The following is a 23,056-nucleotide window of genomic DNA, read 5'->3' on the forward strand; positions in this document are numbered from 1 at the left end:
AAAATATCCATAAAGCTCATGTTGAAGTCTGGAAGACTACAGGCAGTTTGTAACTTCCTAAATCTCACCAGGCCAAAGGGCTCTTTCCCCCTTCATTTAAATTGTCCTTTTCCTTCCTTCTCTAATGCATGCCTTTTTAGTCAGTATTGCAGAGCCTGAAATGTTCTGTTAGACACCTCCTCCCCCTGGATAGATGTGTTTAGCAGATCTGGGCAAAATAGACAGAGGATCTTCTTTATAGCCTCCCCTTGACATAACTACATCTCCCAGTCTCTACCTTCCTTATGATTCAGGTCAGCATTTGCCCTTAAAAGCATAATAAAGTCAGTCCCTACGTACTTCTTAAGATGCAGGTTTAATGGTACAAGTAACTTTCTAGATCTCATGGTAAAAGTGCTAAATCTGAAGATGTGTTCAGATCCAATGTGGTTTTCAGTATGGCATGAGAGCAATCATCTGAATTGGACTCTGTCTCAGGCTCCGAGAAGGGTCAATTTTGCTCTAAACCTGGCGGTTCGAAGTTATTGTGGCACCTTAATGGATCCCTGCTCATATATCTCCCTATCTATATTTTAGGTAAAGGTAAAGGGGCCCCTGACCATCAGGTCCAGTCGTGTCCGACTCTGGGGTTGCGGCGCTCATCTCGCTCTATAGGCCGAGGGAGCCGGCGTTTGTCTGCAGACAGCTTCCGGGTCATGTGGCCAGCATGACAAAGCTGCTTCTGGCGAACCAGAGCAGCGCACAGAAACACCGTTTACCTTCCTGTTGGAGCGGTCCCTATTTATCTACTTGCACTTTTGATGTGCTTTTGAACTGCTAGGTGGGCAGGAGCTGGGACCGAGCAACGGCAGCTCACCCCGTTGCAGGGATTCGAACCGCCGACCTTCTGATCAGCAAGCCCTAGACTCTGTGGTTTAACCCACAGCGCCACCTGGGTCCTCATATTTTAACTCATAGTAATTCTGGATTCGAACCGCCGACCTTCTGATCAGCAAGCCCTAGATTCTGTGGCTTAACCCACCGCCGACCTTCTGATCAGCAAGCCCTAGACTCTGTGGTTTAACCCACAGCGCCACCTGGTTCCTATATTTTAACTCATAGTATGTGGTGTATACAATGTCAACAATTCTTAAACAGTACTATAATTTTGAAAGCAAAATACTCCGCTGCTCCTGAAGTTCGCTTTTTCAATGCACCATACTATGCTTGGTTAAAAAAAACAGAAATGGTTTTGCATATCTAACAAAGGTAATTTTCCACTGTCTCTTTGATTTCCACCAATTCCTGCAGTTTTGTAGACTCTTAGAGTTGTAGAGTCGTAAGGGACCCCGAGGCTCAACCCCCCTGCAGTCCAAGAATATGCACCTATATGGGGATCAAACCTATGACATTGGTATTATCAGCACCATGCTCTTACCAGCTGAGCTAAAATACCCTGTGGTGTCTACCTAAAGGCAGTTTATGTTGGCTTAGTAACACCTGTTTGGAATACTTGCTCTTTTTTCTTCTTCTTTACCTTGATTCCATTGGACAGGGGTGCCAACTTGACTAAAATATAGGGGAGGGGGTCAGGTAAGCCCCACATGACCTGGTACATGCACACCATTTGAATGGCAATGTCCATCAGCTTGGGGGGTGGGTCTGGCCCCTCAAATACTTTATGAGGGGACGGACGAAATGACCTCAGCCCCTAGGAGTTGGCTCCTACGGCATACACATAAGTTTTACATCTGTCAGTGTTCCATTGCATTTAATTATTGTTTCCCCCCTCTGTTTTTAGCTTTATTATTATTATCTGCAAGCTGTCTTGAGTCTCTGTCAGGGGAAAAGGTGGAATATAAATAAATAAAATAAAATATTTTTATTTTTATTATTATAAAAACCAATGAAAATACATAAAACAAAAAAGTAATTCGCACTAGTATTATGTTTAACTTACTCTCCATAGGACTTCAAGTTTGGATTGCATTTGTGAAACAGCTCTCAAGTTTCACAACTCCATATACAGTCATACCTCATGATATGTCCACTTCATGTTGCGTCTTTTCAGGTTACGGACGCGCCAAACCCGGAAGTCCCAGAACAGTTTACTTCCGGGTTTGGCACGTCCATAACCTGCGCGCATGCGGAGAAGTGCTAAATCGCACTTTAGGCATGTGCAGAAGCCTCACATTGCGTCACACATGTGCGCAGATGCAGCGCTTCATGTTGTGGCCTTTTCATGTTGAGAACGGGCCACCGGAATGGATCCCGTTCGCAACATGAGGTACCACTGTAACAGGGAGGAGTGATTCAAAAGAACATACTATTTTGGTGCTTGTTAATAGATTTGTCCTTTGAGCAGATATATGTTCCTGTTCTGATGGAAGGCTGGCTCCCCCACTCCTCTCCAAAATGGGTTTTCTGACATTTCTCTGACTCTCAGAAGAAGAATTAGGTGCACTACTTACCAAGATACAGTGAGTCAGTCAACACACATTGAAAGGGCTTTAATTGCGGAAAAACTGCATCCACATTCAAAAAAGCTTCACATATTAGGAACTCTGTCCCCCATACAAGAATTTATTTCCCTTTCATTACCAGTACGTTGTTAAGCAATAACAATAATAATAATGATGATGATGGTGATGATGATGATGATGATGGACTGGTATTTTCATTGCAGATCCGCTTTATGTACAGTAGACTCCTGCCAAATGTGGACTTAGACATTGCTTGTTTATCTAGTATACAGTATAGGCATTGATTCACTTATGCCCCGTCTGCACTATACATGTGAAGCAGTATTATGCCACTTTAAACAGTTGTGCTTCCCCCAAAGAACCCTGGGAACTACAGTTTGTTAAGGGTGCTGGGAGTTGTTAAGGGGCCACCACTCCCCTCACAGAGTTTTGTTTCTTTGTTGAGACTGACTGCAGCTTCTTCTCCAAGGAACTCAAGGTGTCATGCACATGGTTCCCCCCTTCTCATTTAGTCCTCACAACAACCCTATGTGGTAGGTTAGGCTGAGAGAGGCAGTCATTGGCCCAAGATTGGCTGAGAGAGGCAGGCATTGGCCTACTGCGCTTCATGCCAGAGTGGGGATTTGAACTCTGCTCTCCCAGGTCCTAGTCCAACATGCTAACCACTACACCACACTGGTGGTGTTACAATGGCCAAAGTTCCCTGGGAAGAGGGATTGACTGTTAAACCACGCTGGCCATCTAGCTTAAAACTGCCTACATTGACAGGCAGTGGCTTTCCATAGATTCGGTAGGAACATGATACCGAAAATTACACTCTCAAATAACAACAAAACCAAAGGAACCCCAATGTGTCTCCTGACCTCTTTGTTGCTAACACACTTTAACTGGGGAGGGGGGAAACCTCCGAAGGATTTGTTAAATCTACAATACGACTTGACTTTCTATTAAAATGCTGTGGGGAATAAATTTCATTGTATGATTAGCTCTGATTTATTTTTTCACAGTGGTGAACATTATAGTGCATAACAGAATGTTAACAATCTGCTGTGAATTTTCTGTAATGATATTCCAGCTTTCCACAGTCAGTAAACTCTCTGGAAACTGCTTCAGTTTAAATTGGATTCCCCCCTCCTTTGCTGGTACTATGCCACCATCAGAATACAAGAGTGATACGTTGTACTGCAAGATGAATAGAATCACCGTGTGGCTTTCAATACACCACTGTGGTTGCATCCTTAATCCCTTTCAGCCTCCTTTGGGACATACCATGCAGCCAACACCCCTCTACAAAAACAGAACCACTCCTTCTAAGAACCTCATTTATTAGGAAATAATAAAAGCGAGAGTACAGTCCTAAACATGCTCACCTGTGAGTACCTGTTTAGTATAGGTAAAAAAAAATACTTGCCAAAAAGGTGGGGAAGAGAGAAAAGAACAAAATGCAAATAAGCACTCAGGACAGGTTAGGGATTTTGCTAGTGTACCAGCCACCCCGTTGCCTAGCAGCCACTCTATCTGGGCTGTCAAAGGTGTTCTCGGATTTGATACTGAGGAGAATCCCCAGACTAGTGGTTTGCAAGGACCTAAATAGCCATTCTGGAGCTGCCATGTCTGAAGCAGCTCAGACCTTTACGGCTGCCATGTCATTTGCAGCCTGAAATGGAACAGTCCTGACAGAGGTGTATCATAATGGTTCCAAATGTGCAGGTTTGTATTGAGCTCTGCTATGTGAAATAAGGTTTTCCAAAGGTACGGGCAGTGTACAATAATGTTATGTTCCTTCAGTACTTTTTGTAAAGACAAATATCTTAAAACACCACACACATGCCACTTTCTTGATGTCATCATCATAATGATTTATACCCCGCCCATCTGGCTGGGTTTGCCTAGCCACTCTGAGTGGCTCCCAACCGAATGTTAAAAGCACAATACAGCATTCTTCAACGCACATTTTGTGCTAGGGTGAAATAAGCTAAGCAAAATGGCTGAGCACTGGGTCTTATGTTGCCAACTGCTTAGCTTAAGAAGTACAGAACTAAAGCAGGTTTTGTTCTTTTCCATCAGGTTTTTGGTGCCAGTCAGGGCTGTCCCAAGACATTTTGCTGACAATATATCCTGCCCCCCAGTTTCACACAGAATGGACTGGCAGTGGTCAACCATGGTGCTGGGATAGCATTCCCCACCCCACTTGAGGACAGCAGTGTAGCATAGGGGCAAAGGACAGGCTGTGTGGCACACACACACACAGCTCTATCATCCAAGAGAGGTGAGTGGTTGGAGGACTTGGGAAGACTGGTTGGGGAGCTCCACTCACTCCCCAGCCCCAAGGCGTTCATCTCACTTTGGCTAATGGCTGGGCCAGCTCTAACACCACTATTACTTCAACAGAATATTATATCTGGATGATTTCAAAAGAAAAGCCAGCAAACAGCATTCATCTAAAAATAAAATAATATCCAACCATTTGCTCCAGTATGAGTGTAACAAAGCAATGTCTAGTAAAATAAAATAAAAATTGTAGAGCACTTGTTCTCCTTAATTTCCTTTCAGCCAGATGTGAGCATAAAGTTTCCCTGAAATAAACAACTGCAGTACATAATTTCCAATTCGTCTCTTTTTAATTGGCTTTTATTGTTGCCATCTCTAATGGAGAGAATAAATGAATAAATAGCTTTTATGTAGAACATGCTTTCATTATGCAGATATGCTCAAATCAGACTATTTTTGGATCTTCTATTACAATATAAATGTTTCCTTTATTCCAAGAAATGCAGGCAGCAAAACTTTTCCAACTACCAATTAATATTTCAAGGATGTTTCCTCGTGGAAACTTTCTTTAATTTAGTGATGTAAAAGGTTGAACACGAGGAACAATCAATAACTTGTTCCTAGGGCTGTTCACATATGAAACATTATTTTTTTCAGGATAAACTCTGAGAGTTGATAAGATGGGTTTGTGTCACAAATGGTTGGTGTGTGTGGAATCAGTATCACATTTTTCTAGCAGTATGGTATTTGTGTCCGAGTGCTGGGAAACTCTGATGGTCCCTCAAGCATTCCTCAACCATGAGGTTCACATGATCTTCTCCCCGTATTAAAAGGAGGCGTTGATGGGATTGTGACGCTACTCAGGCAAGCCCTGCTCTCTGCCACCATTCTCCAGACATTTATACACTCAAACTATGTCAGGAGATCTACATCTGAAGGCAGCCCTGTTTAGGGAGGCTTTTAATGCTTAATCGACTATTTTATTTTATTTTTCTGTTGGAAGCCGCCCAGAGTGGCTGGGGAAACCCAGCCAGATGGGCGGGGTATAAATGATAAATTATTATTATTATTATCACCCACATGCAGTAGAGTAGACACACAAAGAACTGCTCCATGTACTGTATAAAGGCATAATGGCTCAATCAGTGATGCATCTTTGAGTGTTTACAAACATCTTCAACAACTTAGGATCACAGTTCATGCATCTGATGAAGTAGAATCTAGCCCACAAAAACTTATCCCTATCCCCAGCTTGCCCCGGTGTGTCCCAGTCTCAGCTACACCCCTCGCCGGAATCCTTCTTCCTCCTTTTCCACCTGCCTGTTGTCCTGCCAGTTCCTGGCACATACTTTTGGGAGCATACATTCCTTCCCATGTCCAGGCTTCGTAGTACAGGGGAAACAGTGGTCTGCGACCCTGCTTTCACAAAGGTGAGAACAATGATTTGCACCTTCTTGGTGGTGGCATCTTCATTTTGTAATGTGCTCCCACTGAAAGCATATTTGGCGACCTTGCTGACAGTGTGCAGCTGACTGGCGAAAAAGGAACGCATTTGTAGCTGGCTGAGAGTAATTGTTCCTAAAATTATCTTTCCACTCATAGTCAGACTGCCTATTACAGCTGAAGCTTTAATGGGTTTCTAGAAATAGAATTGGTGCTTTCAATTTATTTAATTGGTGTGTGAGAGTTGAGACACCATGCTGTATCATCCATGGCTGCTGCATATGTGGCAAAGAATGGAGTATAAAAATGCTAAAAATATACAGGTAAAATATTAACATTGGTAATTTAATAACCACTTGTCCTATACAAACTCTCTAATCTGACAGTATCCATCATGTTGCGAGTGGTGAAGCCAATACAAATTATAATTTTTGAAGAAAATTAGTTCCCTTATTAAACCCTGCTAACAATCTAGGCCAAACATGAAGTATTATCCCAATCTTAAAACTTCCTTAGGATATTCTAGTTCTTCAGTGCAGTGAAACTCAAAAAGCCAGCAGAAGACTGAACTCTTTTATTCAGAAATATTGGGACCACCCATAATCCTAAAACAGTGCCTGCCATTTCACTCTGCAGAGCTTATTTATTTGTACAAAGAAATACTCCTGTACTTATGGGGAAGCATCTTTTGGCCTAGAAAGAAAAGGAGGTCTGCTTTTAATGTGTTAGCAGGGGGTGCATTAACATGTACTGTAAAATAATGCATATTTGAAGGCGATTGAGGGAGACACATGGACTAAACTCTGTAGGTAGACCTATTGCTCAGCCCAAACCTGAGCCTGACTTAGAAATCTTTACTGCCTTTCTAGCCCAGGGGGAACCAACGAGCTCCCATGGTGGACAGACCCACTCTGGAACTTTTTACAACCCTGCTGGAACGACACAGGGCCTTCAGTATACAAATTCAAGAGCTTCTCATTCTAAAGCCACAGGTGCTGAAAATTTATGCTCTGTGTGCATCTCTAGGCAGTGAAAAAATCACTTTAGTTGTAGCATGAGTCTGTAGTTCTCCCACATCTAGCCTTTAGGCTTAACACCCTTCTCATCCTGTGAGGTATGAAAGCTTCTCATTGTAGGTGTGATTGATGATGCATGTCCTATCAGCCATCTTGGGCCCAATGGTTTATTGGAGGGGGGTGGGTGTATCTTGGTGACAGTCAGTGCTTCCCCCCCCCCCTAAAACAATGTTTAGGGATACAGTGGTACGTTGGGTTAAGAACTTCATTCGTTCCAGAGGTCCGTTCTTAACCTGAAATGGTTCTTAACCTGAGGCGTGCTTTTGCTAATGGGGCCTCCTGCTGCCACTGTGCTGCTGGCGCGCGATTTCCGTTCTTATCCTGGGGCAAAGTTCTTAACCTGGAGCAACCACTTCCTGGTTAGCGGAGTTTGTAACCTGAAGCGTCTGAAACCTGAAGCGTCTGTAACCCGAGGTACCACTGTACTCTCATTTTGACTCAAGGAAATCACCGTTTTATAGTTCAAATCAGGAAAAATAAATACAGTAAATGAACAAAAGTACAAAGATTCACAAAATGTTTAGGGGTATGCATACCCCTGTGCTCCCCCCCGAAAAAAGCACTGGTGACAAGTCATTTGTGGAATGTCCTCTCTGGCATAGGAGACAACTCCTAGGGGCCGAGGGCCCTTTGGCCTTCTCAATAAAATATTTGAGGGGTCAGTGCCCCCCCCAAGTTATTGCTATTCAAATGGTGTGCACGTGCGTTATCATATGATTGATTATGTGGGCCGGGGCTTACCTGAGTACCCCTGCATTGGTCCCCATCTTTTTAATGTTCAAGGGAATTTAAAAGCATTCCTGTTGACCCAGGCAATTGCTTACTGAAAGATAATGCTCATGGAAACCTTGCCGTTATTAGCTGTGAGAGCATGTGATTGTTTTTAAATGTATAAAATGTTTATTTATTTTTAATTGCATTGTGTGCGTGTGTGTGTTTGATGCCCTGGGCTTCTGTGGGAGGAAAGATAGGACATAAATTATAATTACAAATAAATAGAATTCGCCCTCATGGCCCTGAATTTGCAGTGGGGGGGGGGAGAGAAGAAAATATGCGCAACCCAGGAAGGTATTGTCATGGTAGAGTTTCCAATAGGGAAAATAAAGAAATGGTGCAGTTTCTAGATATCAGGAAGGTCTAAATCGACACCTTTATGTTTGGATAGATCTCAGGGAAAAATACTTTCTGATCATCACTAATCTCAGAGATTAGTGGGAGAGTTGGAGCAATGGCAAAGTCAATTCATAAGCCTTAACAGGGTTTGAGGGAAGATATTGATTTTTCCTAGGTTTTCATTCTCACCCCCACCCCACCCCCACTGCATATCTAAATTAAGCAGCAACTGAAAATGAAAATGAATAGGTAGCTAGAGCCTTGAAAACTACAGCCACCATTATGAAATACAATTTGACTGAAAATAAAATGTTGCAGAATTTAAAGTGTTAGGATTTGAATGAATAATAAATGATAGAGATTTATAAAAAAATCTCCCTTATCTCCACAATTGCACTAAACCTGATGCACAGCTGAATTATTTAGCAGACTGCAAGGAATGAAAAGACTTAAAGATGATCAAAGGTTTTCCATAATTTAATGGTTTATGGGGGGGGGGAGGATGGTGATTTCTTACCTAGTGATTAGAAGAAAACTAGTTGTTTCACAAACATTTTCTCAGTAAGGACACCATAACACCCCCCCCCCCAACAAATTGGCATTTGGGGGAGGGGGTGATGTTGGTGATGCAGTTTGCTCTCCACCTTGCAGGAATAACTTTTGCAGGGGCCAGCCACCCTCTTTTGTGGAGGGCAAGGATAGCTGCTGTGTGTGAGGGAGAAAAAGAGCAAGCAAGCATGTGCATAATAGTTGAGGGAAATAAATAGTTTCACATTCCACTGTGTGTTTGTGTGTGTGTGTGTGTGTGTGTGTGTGTGTGTGTGTGTGTTTTGATCTTTTCTTAGTTTTCTTAAGTATCTTTTATACTCCAGCACTGCAGCTTGCAGTGCTATGAATTATTATTATTATTATTATTATTATTATTATTATTATTATTATTACTATTACTATTATTACTATTATTATTTGCTGAGGGTCATCTGGATGAACTTTTGAATTGAACTTTGAATTATACACAAAATAATTTATCTTGTTTTATAAGTGGACAGACAGGAACCAGAATTAGTTTCTTTCTGGACATGCTGAACTATGCTGCTGCATGTGCAAAAGTTGTTCTGCTTACACAATGACTTAATTGGACACAACCATATACAGTGGTGCCTCGCTTAACGAATGCCCTGCTTAACGAAATTTCCGCTTAACGAAAGGATTTTTCGAGCGGAGGTTGCCTCGCTAGACGAATGCGTTTTACGAAAAATTCGTCTAGCGAATCGCGGTTTCCCATAGGAATGCATTGAAATTCAATTAATGCGTTCCTATGGGCAAAAAAAGGTCAATTTTTTTTAGTGCATTCCTATGGGATTCGCTAGATGAATTTTTCGCTATAAGAAAAGACCCGTGGAACGAATTAATTTCGTCTAGCGAGGCACCACTGTATTCACATGCTTAATGTCATATAAATGAATTTGGAGAGCAAACATTATAACCCATTCTAAAGAAGGCACTATGAACCCCATAAATCTCTGCTTACAAAGCCTAAATTCTCCCATACTTAAATTCTGTGTCTCCGTACTTGCTCTTGTGCCTTTGCATTAGTGCTTGAGATAACAAATTCATATTGATCCATGTCAGATCACATATTTCACATACTACAGATCCCAGTAAGCAAATCCCTTATGATTCAGCATTGTTTGCTGTGCCAGGACTTTTTATAGACATCCTTCAGTATTTGCAGATTATCTTTCTTTCTTTCTAATCCTATTATACATAAATGTGCAGGATGGGATATACAAATGCAGAATCTGCAATCAACAAATAAAATAAAAAATGTCAGTCTTTCACTCACACTTTTCCAAGAGGGGAGAGTGCTGTTATGCTCAGGCTCTGCTTGCAGCTTTGCGTAGGCATCTTGTTGGCCACTGTGAGAACAGGATGCTGGGCTAGATCCATAAGGGGCTTCTAGAGTTTTTTTGGAGGTGAGAGTCAAGAAGAACTGTGGAAGAAAGGGGGATGTCAAAATCCCCTTTGTGCTCCTGTGGAAGCTGCTTCAATTCCCCACCAACCTTTATTTGTGCCATCCAACATTTAGTTAATTAATTAACCACCACAAGCTTCCTTGTGAAATATTGGATAGGGGAAGAGAAGAAATCAGTTTGATGATTATTTATCATAGAGATCTTGTCATCGTGAAAAGGCACCCTATGACTCAAAAATAAGGGGGAAAGGTGTGTGTGTATGTATGTATGTATGTATGTATGTATGTATGTATGTATGTACAGTCTGCCAAAATTGACAGCTCAAATTCCTCCGTCTCTCCCTGCCTCCTCTCCCCAATGAAGAAGGTGGAGGACGTCAGGATGGGAAGAGCAGAAATCCACCTCCATTTTCATTGCACACACATTTTCAACTTTAAACCCTTTCGGTTTTAATCTTTATAAGATGGTGTAGTATTTTTTATTTCTAATAATGAAACGGCTGCATATGAAAAAAGAAGAAGAAGGCCAGCACTAGACAGAATACCTATGAGCAGAAACTATCATGAGCGTTTGATCATTTACTGTGGAAAAACACTGGGATGCAGCCTGTTGTTGTTTAGTCGTTTAGTCGTGTCCGACTCTTCGTGACCCCATGGACCATAGCACGCCAGGCACTCCTGTCTTCCACTGCCTCCCGCAGTTTAGTCAAACTCATGTTCGTAGCTTCGAGAACACTGTCCAACCATCTCGTCCTCTGTCGTCCCCTTCTCCTAGTGCCCTCCATCTTTCCCAACATCAGGGTCTTTTCCAAGGATTCTTCTCTTCTCATGAGGTGGCCAAAGTATTGGAGCCTCAGCTTCACGATCTGTCCTTCCAGGGAGCACTCAGGGCTGATTTCCTTAAGAATGGATAGGTTTGATCTTCTAGCAGTCCATGGGACTCTCAAGAGTCTCCTCCAGCACCATAATTCAAAAGCATCAATTCTTCGACGATCAGCCTTCTTTATGGTCCAGCTCTCACTTCCATACATCACTACTGGGAAAACCATAGCTTTAACTATACGGACCTTTGTCGGCAAAGTGATGTCTCTGCTTTTTAAGATGCTGTCTAGGTTTGTCATTGCTTTTCTCCCAAGAAGCAGGCGTCTTTTAATTTCGTGACTGCTGTCACCATCTGCAGTGATCAAGGAGCCCAAGAAAGTAAAATCTCTCACTGCCTCCATTTCTTCCCCTTCTATTTGCCAGGAGGTGATGGGACCAGTGGCCATGATCTTGGTTTTTTTGATGTTGAGCTTCAGACCATATTTTGCGCTCTCCTCTTTCACCCTCATTAAAAGGTTCTTTAATTCCTCCTCGCTTTCTGCCATCAAGGTTGTGTCATCTGCATATCTGAGGTTGTTGATATTTCTTCCGGCAATCTTAATTCCGGCTTGGGATTCATCTAGTCCAGCCTTTCGCATGATGAATTCTGCATATAAGTTAAATAAGCAGGGAGACAATATACAACCTTGTCGTACTCCTTTCCCAATTTTGAACCAATCAGTTGTTCCATATCCAGTTCTAACTGTAGCTTCTTGTCCCAGATAGAGATTTCTCAGGAGACAGATGAGGTGATCAGGCACTCCCATTTCTTTAAGAACTTGCCATAGTTTGCTGTGGTCGACACAGTCGAAGGCTTTTGCATAGTCAATGAAGCAGAAGTAGACGTTTTTCTGGAACTCTCTAGCTTTCTCCATAATCCAGCGCATGTTTGCTATTTGGTCTCTGGTTCCTCTGCCCTTTCGAAATCCAGCTTGCACTTCTGGGAGTTCTCGGTCCACATACTGCCTAAGCCTGCCTTGTAGAATTTTAAGCATAACCTTGCTAGCGTGTGAAATGAGCGCAATTGTGCGGTAGTTGGAGCATTCTTTGGCACTGCCCTTCTTTGGAATTGGGATGTAGACTGATCTTCTCCAATCCTCTGGCCATTGCTGAGTTTTCCAAACTTGCTGGCATATTGGGTGTAGCACCTTAACAGCATCATCTTTTAAAATTTTAAATAGTTCAGCTGGAATATCATCACTTCCACTGGCCTTGTTATTAGCAGTGCTTTCTAAGGCCCATTTGACTTCACTCTCCAAGATGTCTGGCTCAAGGTCAGCAACCACACTACCTGGGGTGTACGAGACCTCCATATCTTTCTGGTATAATTCCTCTGTGTATTCCTGCCACCTCTTCTTGATGTCTTCTGCTTCTGTTAGGTCCTTACCACTTTTGTCCTTGATTATGGTAATCTTTGTACGAAATGTTCCTTTCATATCTCCAATTTTCTTGAACAGATCTCTGGTTTTCCCCATTCTATTGTTTTCCTCTATTTCTTTGCATTGCTCATTTAAGAAGACCCTCTTGTCTCTCCTTGCTGTTTTTTGGAAATCTGCATTCAGTTTCCTGTATCTTTCCCTATCTCCCTTGCATTTTGCTTGCCTCCTCTCCTCCGCTATTTGTAAGGCCTCGTTGGATAGCCATTTTGCTTTCTTGCATTTCCTTTTCCTTGGGATGGTTTTCGTTGCTGCCTCCTGTATAATGTTACGAGCCTCCATCCATAGTTCTTCAGGCACTCTGTCCACCAAATCTAAATCCTTAAACCTGTTCCTCACTTCCACTGTGTATTCATAAGGGATTTGATTCAGATTGTATCTTACTGGCCCAGTGCTTTTTCCTACTTTCTTCAGTTTAAGCTGGAATTTTGCTATAAGAAGCTGATGATCTGAGTTACAGTCAGCTCCAGGTCTTGTTTTTGCTGACTGTATAGAGCTTCTCCATCTTTGGCTGCAGAGAATATAATCAATCTGATTTCGATGCTGCCCATTTGGTGATATCCATGTGTAGAGTCGTCTCTTGTGTTGTTCGAAGAGAGTGTTTGTGATGACCAGCTTGTTCTCTTGACAGAACTCTATTAGCCTTTGCCCTGCTTCATTTTGAACTCCAAGGCCAAACTTGCCAGTTGTTCCTTTTATCTCTTGATTCCCTACTTTAGCATTCCAATCCCCTGTAATGAGAAGAACATCCTTCTTTGGTGTCATTTCTAGAAGGTGTTGTAGGTCTTCATAGAATTGGTCAATTTCACTTTCTTCAGCACCGGTAGTTGGTGCATAAACTTGGATTACTGTGATGTTAAAAGGTCTGCCTTGGATTCGTATCGAGATCATTCTGTCATTTTTGAGATTGCATCCCATTACAGCTTTTGCCACTCTTTTGTTGACTATGAGGGCCACTCCATTTCTTCTACAGGATTCTTGCCCACAGTAGTAGATATGATAGTCACCCGAACTGAATTCGCCCATTCCCTTCCATTTTAGTTCACTGATGCCCAGGATGTCGATATTTATTCTTGTCATCTCATTTTTGACCACATCCAGCTTACCTCCACTTATGGTTCTTACATTCCAGGTTCCTATGCAATATTTTTCTTTACAGCATCGGACTTTCCTTTCGCTTCCAGGCATATCCGCAACTGAGCATCCTTTCGGCTTTGGCCCAGCCGCTTCATCAGCTCTGAATCTACTTGTACTTGTCCTCCGCTCTTCCTCAGTAGCATGTTGGACGCCTTCCGACCTGAGGGGCTCATCTTCCAGCGTCGTAACTTTTATATGCCTGTTGTCTTTGTCCATGGAGTTTTCTTGGCAGGGATACTGGAGTGGCTTGCCAGTTCCTTCTCCAGGTGGATCACGTTTAGTCAAAACTCTCCACTATGACCTGTCCATCTTGGGTGGCCCTGCATGGCATAGCTCATAGCTTCTCCGAGTTATTCAAGCCCCTTCGCCACGACAAGGCATTGATCCATGAAGGGGGGGATGCAGCCTACCTCCCTTGTAATAATCACAGGCCTATCTCTGATTCTGTCAGCCTAAAGATCCACATGGAAGGCAGGCTTTCTTACAGCCTGACACACAGTGCTGCTGCAGAGGAGACTGAACTGCAGTTGCAGGCACCCCTTTCTGTACCCTGCAATGCCTTATGCTGAAAGAGCACATCATATTTAATTGGAAAACAGCATCGTGATATTTCAGAGACAGAAAGGTGGCAGCACTGAGCCATCTAATCTTTTTCGCTATCATTTTCACAGCGTTTATTGGGGGAAAGTGTGGCAGGTAGGGTATATATTCTGATCAGGAAGATGCTACTGGGACCAACATTGGGTCCTATTATTTACTCCCCAAAAGCAAAGCAGCAAAATGTGAGTATTTAATTTTCTAAAGCAACAACAAACCATTATAGGTGCCACAACACACTGGACCACAACAAACACCTCCAATGTAAAGACTGACCAGTTGCACTTTATCGCTCATCAATGTTTTGAGGCATTGTAACATCTACCCCTCACTTCCCATGCACAGAAACTGCTTTTTGGACTGTTGGATCCGCTATTGGTCTCGTCCACTCAATCCTCCAGAGCCTGTCTTTGCATGCAGGGAAAGTCCCTACCTAACCAAGGGTTTGAGACCTGTCGGCTACCTTCACCTTGTTTAGCTGGCCAGTCAAAGCTATTCCTGGGATCTGGCTACTGTTGCATGCTGACAGCTTCTAGGAGCCACAGGTGATTCTGTGTGCAGGGTGGGATCTACCCCAGAAGGACTACAACATGTGCCCCAGCAGAGGTACTACCCATCACCTAAAAACCCACATACCCCATTCAGTACAGTAGGGCTTTTAAATGAACAGAGGCTATGCTGAATGGAACTGAATAGAGCCTGGGAAAGGTGCCTGCACTGAAGCAATACATGTGACCTCATAGAATTTACTTTTACAAGGTAAGTAGCCTAGGTTGCAATGAAGACCATGTTTATGGTCTTCTTTTCTTTTCTTTTCCATTCCAAGCTGCTTACCTGGCAAACCTAGGGCATTTCCCTCCCAGGGAAAACAGAAAAGGTCACTCCAAAAGCTGTGACTCGGCAAAAAGGAAAATAAAAACCATGTTCATATTGTTTTATGATTTAAGCATTGAGATAATGTCGGCTGTAATAAATGGGTTACAAATATAACCAAAGGGTTTGCAGAATCACAATACATTGCTTGTGGCTGCTTAGTACCAAAGGCAATTGTATAAACAGTGTGGGCTTTTCCGCTTATCCTGAAGTTGCTCTTTCTTCTGTAAAGCTTTTGGCTCAACCTACTCCCCAGCCATAATGAAGGCTCGGTATCTGCATCTGCCCACATTTGCCTCTTGTTATTGTATCTTCTCTCACATCTTTTTCACCGGGAGTGCCAACTTCTATAAAAAAAATTTTTTGGGGGGGAGTTAAGCCCCAGTGCCGGCACACCATTTGAATGCCAATGCCCATCAACTTTGGGGAAGCAGCCCCCTCAAATATTTTACTGGGCGAGGGTGAAGGGACCCCGACCCCTAGAAGCTAGCTGCTATGCTTCCCACCCATTCCTCTGTTGTCTCCTTTGCAGGGCTGTAGCTCCTTGGCAGAGTACCTGCTTTACATCCCATGTTCTAACTTAATCTAGAAAAGACCCCTGTCTGCAACCCTGTATATGGAGCTGCCTGGTTTTGCTGCCTGCCTGCCTGCCTCTGCAGGAAGAATTTCCTCTTGAGAGTCTGTCATGTCTCCACGTTCTATGCAGCTATGTAAAAAACTGAAAAGGTTAAGGCCATGTTGGATTCTCAATGCAAATGAATGGGAGTGCTGAAGAATCAGATTTCTGAATCTCAAGTCAGATCCAGAGTCTGAACTGGCCTGTATTGGGTTCAAATCAATTACACCTGACCCCGCTCCTATGGGTTTCCACCCTACTGCAGTTCATAGCCACAGCTGTCAAGTTCTCCCTTTTTTCAAGGGAAATTCCCTCATGCTGAATAGGCTTCCTCGCGAGAAAAGGGAAAACTTGACAGCTATGTTCATAGCAGCAGCAGCAGCAGCAGCAGCAGCAGCAGCAGCAGCAGCAGCAGCAGCAGCAGCAGCAGCAGCAGCAGCAATAACAACACCTATTCACCACACACACACACACACACACACACACACCCCACTCCTGAAGGTCAGGTTACCCAGGAACAGTCATGTGGTGGGCGTGGGCCAGTGCTGTGGAGCTGCCATCCTGACAACTGTGTAGCAGGTCAGGGTGGCAATGAGGTTGGGTCATGCAGATGCACCAGCAGAAACCCCAGTTTGGCTTTGCTGGTGCATGTGGCAGCCTTCCTGTGTGTCCAGGTAAGTGACAATAATGCAACTGTTGAAGATTGGCTCTGTGGACCTGCCACACCATGCTGGCCACTCCGGTGTCACCCTTTTGAGCAACATTTGAAATAGCACATGAAGCTGAGACTGGATGGGAAACAGCCCCTCTCCCTGAACATAAGCATAGGAGGGTTTTTCTTTGGCATGGGTGTGGGTGGGAAGAGCAATGCTATTTGCAACTGTTTATTAATCATGATGACATTTACATAATGATATTTAAATGCCATCTTTTGGTATACACCCTTAATATTAATCAATATTCTGCTTTCACATTAGTGAGACACTTGATGTTCAGGAAGGGAAAGGACGTTTAAAAGATCCTTCCTCTTGTCACTTCACTATTCATCTAGCCATATTTTCTAGAGTTTAGAAGCTTTTAATGTACACACGCTAATGTTAATCCAGATACAGAGCAATCCTGTACTCAATTTATACTGGCAGCCGAGGGGCCACCAGTATTTTAATGCAAATTTCCCTTAATAAACACATTTTTTACTAATACAGTAGCAAATGTCCTTAGTATAATGCATCTATGGATGTTGTTTTCACTAATACATACATTTTCTGCAGACCTTCCCCTAGTACAGTATATACCTTTTTTTTGTACTAGCCCTAAGCTGATTCATAAATGCACACTTTATTGTCTACAAAGACACTGTGCCAGTGTGAAAATGCACTGATAATGTTTCTGAACATCTAAAAACTGAAGCAATTCCAATCTAAATATGGAGCATGTGGTTTAGGAATAGCCGAGCTAAAATTTCTTCCATTCACAAAATCAATGCAACCAAACGACTGGGGTAAAGCATATAATAATATGCTAAAAATTCATTAGCACATCTTCCAAAACCTAGTAGGTTGATTCCATTTTAGCTCCTATATATTATCAGGTGAAGTCATCCTGACTGTTTGGTTTATGAACCAGAGGCAAAACAATATAAAGTAGAATGAAGAGGGAACATTTGCAAATATACATCCACATTCTTTCAAATGAAAAGCACTTAAAACACATCCAAAACACTTTTAGCTGTATCCAGTGTCTGGCTTTGCAATGTGGAGGAGTTACAGGAGTTACGATCTGCACATTTTGCCTTGTATTTCACAAGATCAACAAGGGACAGTGACTTGCTTTGTATTCAACAAAAGCTGGGAATCCAGACCAGCTAATGGGCCAATGGGCACTAGGTGGCATGATTAGAATTTGGGGAAACCCAGATTACTAGGTCATATAACAACCTTAGCCCAGATCTAGAATTCATAAAGCTCATATCAGGAGCTTTATAATGGGGGAGGGACAGAAAGCAAGCTTCATATACTGTATCTCAATGCACTGGGAATACCGTCCAACGTTTTCAGATAAAAAACTGGGCCACGTGTCTTCCAGGAAGTGTTCCTGGGCCAGTTATGTGACCTGTGCTACAATCTCACCCCCCAAAATACTTACTTTAGGGCATGATCTTGTGTGGCACCCAAAAATGCACTTTTTGGGGCACCACACAAGATCACGGCCCTGATAAAGTGCTTTTTTCAATGCAAGAGTATGCAAGATCAAAGCACCCCAAAAGAGGATGTCTCTCTTTTCCCCCCAAGACACTTGGCAGGTATGAACTGGAACGACCACAAACAATATAAATCAAGGCTTGGAGTTTTAAACCAGGGGTGGGGAACCTATATTTGTCAATATGTTTCTGGATCCCAACAGTCCCAGCTAGCATGGCCAATGGTCAAAGATGTAGTTTAAACAGAGATGGGCAATTTTACTGAATGTGGATGCATATGGAAATATAGCTAAAATGAAACATCCTGCAGCTAGGATATTCTGGAGTCTTTCCTAGGATCAAGGATTGGATCTATCATAAACATTACACGTGATGTGTTTCATTAAATTTAGGATACTTGAAAAATTATATTATGATGTCACCCAAAGACTTGTTGTTTTACAACATGAGCTCCTATTTCTGCCTGTGTTGAATGAAGCCAAGCAGCAGTGTTTACAGAGAAAATAAAGTGGATAAAGATGTGGTCAGAAATAGGGCTTAGCAAATTGAAAGCAAAGTATTGCTGCCTGGTACTCTCACAAATTACATTTTTTAAAAAAATAAAGAAAATTGCAGAACAATAGTTTCCCAAGGAACCAGGAGTACAGTTATCTGAGCTAAAACAGCTTAGGCCCCACAGCCCCCTTCCTAGGTCCACCAACAGCATGTGCTATATCTGTTAAGAAATAAATAAGCCTTTGGCAGGCATATGTGGTAAGTGCATTTGGCATGAGGAATATTGAGTTAGCTTTCCTGATTATAACGCTAGCATGTCAGTCTCGTTTTCTAATGTTTCTTTCTCACTGTTGTGGAATGGAAAGACGAATATACTGGTGTTTCCTGTTAAATTTCATTCGCACCAGAGGCTCTACCACAACACTGAGCATCATTGGACAATGCTCTTCACCTTTCCTGCACATGTGTGCTTTTGTCCCCCAATGACTCACCCATGAAAATGGCAGGAAAGAACTGTATGCTGGTATACCACCCCAAATTTCACCACTTTATTCCTGCCATTTTCTGGGTTAACAAGGTTGCAAATGGATTGTTTCTGGAACCAATTAACATGGAAATTAGTGCTAAACTTCCACTATGTTCTGCTAGATGTCCAGAAATGACTTTTACATTGCACGAAAGCTGAAACATAACACAGGAATTAACAGTAAGAGAAATGGAGCAAACTGACACATGAATGCAGCCCAAGACTGGGACCTGGAGGAACGCCTACAAGGGAAAGTGCTATGCACATGGCTCCCATTACAAAATGGGACCCCAATGTTCTGCATATTACACAGAATAAGGCATCTTGACATGTTTCTATGAACTAATTACCTTTAAGATTTCACAGGCTGTATGAGGTATGTGTAAATGATTTTATAGCCATAGTATTCATTTCAATACATAATTATGTAACTAGACCAAAACAGGTGGCTATGGGATTTTATTCATCACCATCGATTAAACATACTGTCTCAAAAAATAAGCGCTGTGCATGCTCTGTTTGCCTGCCTGCTTTCTTGAAAGTCCTGTTTTGCTATTATGACCCATAAAGTAGACAAATTCTCATCTTTAAATAAGAGGGGGTGGAATTAAGGAGAGAGCTTCTTGATTCATGCAAAATTATGCTTCCACCTAAAATTTAAATTGTCCTGCTTGATTATCAGTCCTCACCAAGAGGATTACAGAGCAATCATTAAATCTTATTACAAAGCAACGTGCAGAAAGTAATTGCACATATTTGTAAGTAGCTTAGGACTGATTAAAAATACATAAAGAAAAACTGCAAAAAAATTTCTTTCAGGCTCAAGACTCCAAGTCCCTTTAGGTAAACATTACATCAGTTCATTCCTCCAGCAACTTTTGCTGTTTTCTACTGACGCGGGGGAAAACAAGCCTTTTCCCTCTCTTAAGGACAATGAGACTAGTGTGTCTGATCCATGTGAATTGCTATCAGCTGCACAAGATATGGAAAGCTTGGAATGATATTGATGTTAGGAAGCTTTAGGAGACGCTCACCAAGTTTAATTTAAGCTGTTCCTCAGGCTAAGCCTTCTCTACCTCCCCCCTTTCCATTCCACAGAAAGCTGTATTTTTCAGAGTGGTGTATGTAGAATTAAAACGTTCCAGTTCTGTGTCAATCAGATTTTTTCAAGTCCTCCCCCCCCCCTGCAGAAACACACACACGAGAGAGAGAGAGAGAGAGAGAGAGAGAGAGAGAGAGAGAGAGAGAGAGAGAGAGTCATTTCTATGTGAGATGCAAAGGATGGAGGAGAAAGATAGCAATTATGGTGGACAAGACTTCCCATGGCTACCAGCCACAACAGATATGCTCTGCTTCTCTGGTTAGGGGTAGCATGCTTCAGAATGCCAGTTCTTTGAAACCATAGGAGGGGAGAGTGTTCTTTTGCGAGTTTCCCACATGCATCTGATTGTTCCTTGCGAGAACAGGATGCTTGGGTAGAAGGGTCATTGGCCTGATCCAGTGTTATTATGCAAAGCATTGGGGATGCTATGCTACATTTCACAGTTTGTCCACCTCAAACTTGAGGAGGGACAGATTCAATTGAAGAATACGTATAGTTGATAGTCAGTAGTTCACAGTATCATAGACTTGGAAGGTCTAGCCCCTGCCAGTGCAGAAAACTAGTACCGCAAGACCTTTGGCAGGTGGCCATTGTGCTGCTTAAAGACTTCCAGTGAAGGAGGATCAAGTGCATCACCTTCTGAGGCAATCCCTTTCACTTTTGGGGGATTGTACCAGCAGGAAGCTCTTCCTAAAGTTTAGTCTAAATCTTTTTTCCTTGTACTAATTTAAACTCATTGGTTTGGGTCCTGCCCTCTGGAGCAAAGAAAGCACATTTGCGCCATCATCTATGCCAGGAGGGGAGGAACACCTCAGGCCCGAAGGCCAACTTTGGCCCACCACAAGTCCAGCAGCCTACTCATGACAAACCACACCCACCCACCTCATACTTGGCATCATATGTGATGTCGTGTATGGGGCAGGTACCAATATGGCTGCAAAGGAACTATTAGGAGTTCTGTCCTGGATGGGTGGGAGATGATGCACCAACCTTGGCTGGAGAAAGGTGCTTCATGTCACAGGGTTCAAGATTTAACAGCACTTCCAGATGGTGAACTTGATCCTTTCAGGGGACTGGACACATTGAAACAGAGTAGGCTACCCATCCAAATAATAAATAAAAGGCATGGGTCAATGAGAAATAAAATGTGTATGAGTTAAGCCCAGTATTAAGGGATGATCCTTCTTATAGGGATCCAGATAATAGATTAATGGTGTTTGATTCTTTTTTTGTAAACACCAAAGCATAATTGTGTCCAGATGCTGTATCTAGCATCAACCTTATGCAATTTTATTGGGATTATACTAAAAATGGATTTCACCCGCTGCTTTGTTTTCCAGGTGAAATCTGTGAATGGCTGCTGCTGAATCATTTTTTCAGAGCTATCCGGCTTCTTGGCTGCACGGTAATAACCTTGCTTTAGGCATCAGCAAGTAATGTCTGTAACCTTTTCCAGCCCAGGGACGAGCGGGAGTAGTCCAGAACTAGTCAATATTAATGTAAGTGAAGAAGTAATAAGAGCTTCAGCGGAAGACAAAGGTTTCCCTAGCAACTGGAATTCTGCGAAAGGCCACAGAATAGCATTCAGTTCAAATGTGTCATGTGCTGCTTGCATGGCGTGTAAACTGGTGATGTTCCCACCCAGTTCCAAAGAGCCCTCAGGAATGTAGTATATGTGTATTAATATTAATAAAAATCAAATCGAGGTTTAAAGGATCTGGGTTAGATGTCAAGCTATTAATAGAATCTCCCCCCACTTTGAAGTTCTGTAGATCGGAATGTTTTAGAATGACAATACATGATACATGTTCACCAATCATCCCCCCTCCCCCAAGCAGCTTTGCAAATCTATTAATGATGACAGTTGGCATCATTTGCAGCACATTGTTCCTCGCACACCCCATGCTTAATGGATTTTGTAGGTAAGGTAGCCAAACAGTGTGTCTTAAAATGCCCTTAATATGGCCACAAAAACATGAAAGCCCCAGTTGGAAACGAAGAAGCCTGTGACTATCAAAGCCTCTTAGTCATGGTAGGTCATAGCTGCCAAGTCTCCCGTTTTCCCCAGGAAACCCCCGTTTTTCCAACTGTCCCCAGCCGAAAAAACGGATTTATTTGTTTTCCCCCGGTTTATTCTGGCGCAGCAGCCATTTTGGAACTGGGCGGAGCATGCTCAGAAGCGACTTTTGATGCCGCTCTGCCCAGTTCCAAAATGGCTGCAGCGCGACTTCTGGTGCGGTGGCCATTTTGGAACTGGGCACAGCAGCATCAAAAGTCACTTCTGAGCATGCTCCACCCAGTTCCAAAATGGCCGCCGCGCTACTTCCGGTATGCTACTTCTGGTCCGGTCCCTTATTTTTCAGAGAGAAACTTGGCAGGTATGTGGTAGGTATCTGTTTGCGGAAGAAATCCTCCAGACAATATTCTGAAATAAATTCATGAAATAATCTAGGCTAGGCCAGTGCGCTGGGAGTAGTATCATATATGAGAGTGAGGTATCTCCAAACTCAAGACAACAGAAAGAAAAAAAGAAAAACCAAACAGAACCACGAGGGACTGAGCATGCTCAGTGGCCATGGAATGTTGGTGGCCATGGAGTGTTGGTGGTGGGAGGGCATGGAAAACTTGGGGGGTGGGGATGGAATGGAGAGATCCTGGCTGGCAGGCACCTGAACAGGAGCACTTCATCTGGCCAGGACTTTGTTGAAGGGCTTACTTGTCAGAAGCTAATACCAAAGGATAATTTAAACAAGCTTCAAGTTTTGCCATTAGACTAATGCCTGGCTTATACATGAATGAGGTTGTTAGAGTACTGAGGTAGTAGAAGAATGAGTTATTTCAGACTACAGGTTTGAAAATTCCCCCTTTTAAAA

The sequence above is a fragment of the Zootoca vivipara genome, chromosome 4 (genome assembly GCF_963506605.1).
Source record: "Zootoca vivipara chromosome 4, rZooViv1.1, whole genome shotgun sequence".
NCBI classification, from domain to species: Eukaryota; Metazoa; Chordata; class Lepidosauria; order Squamata; family Lacertidae; genus Zootoca; species Zootoca vivipara.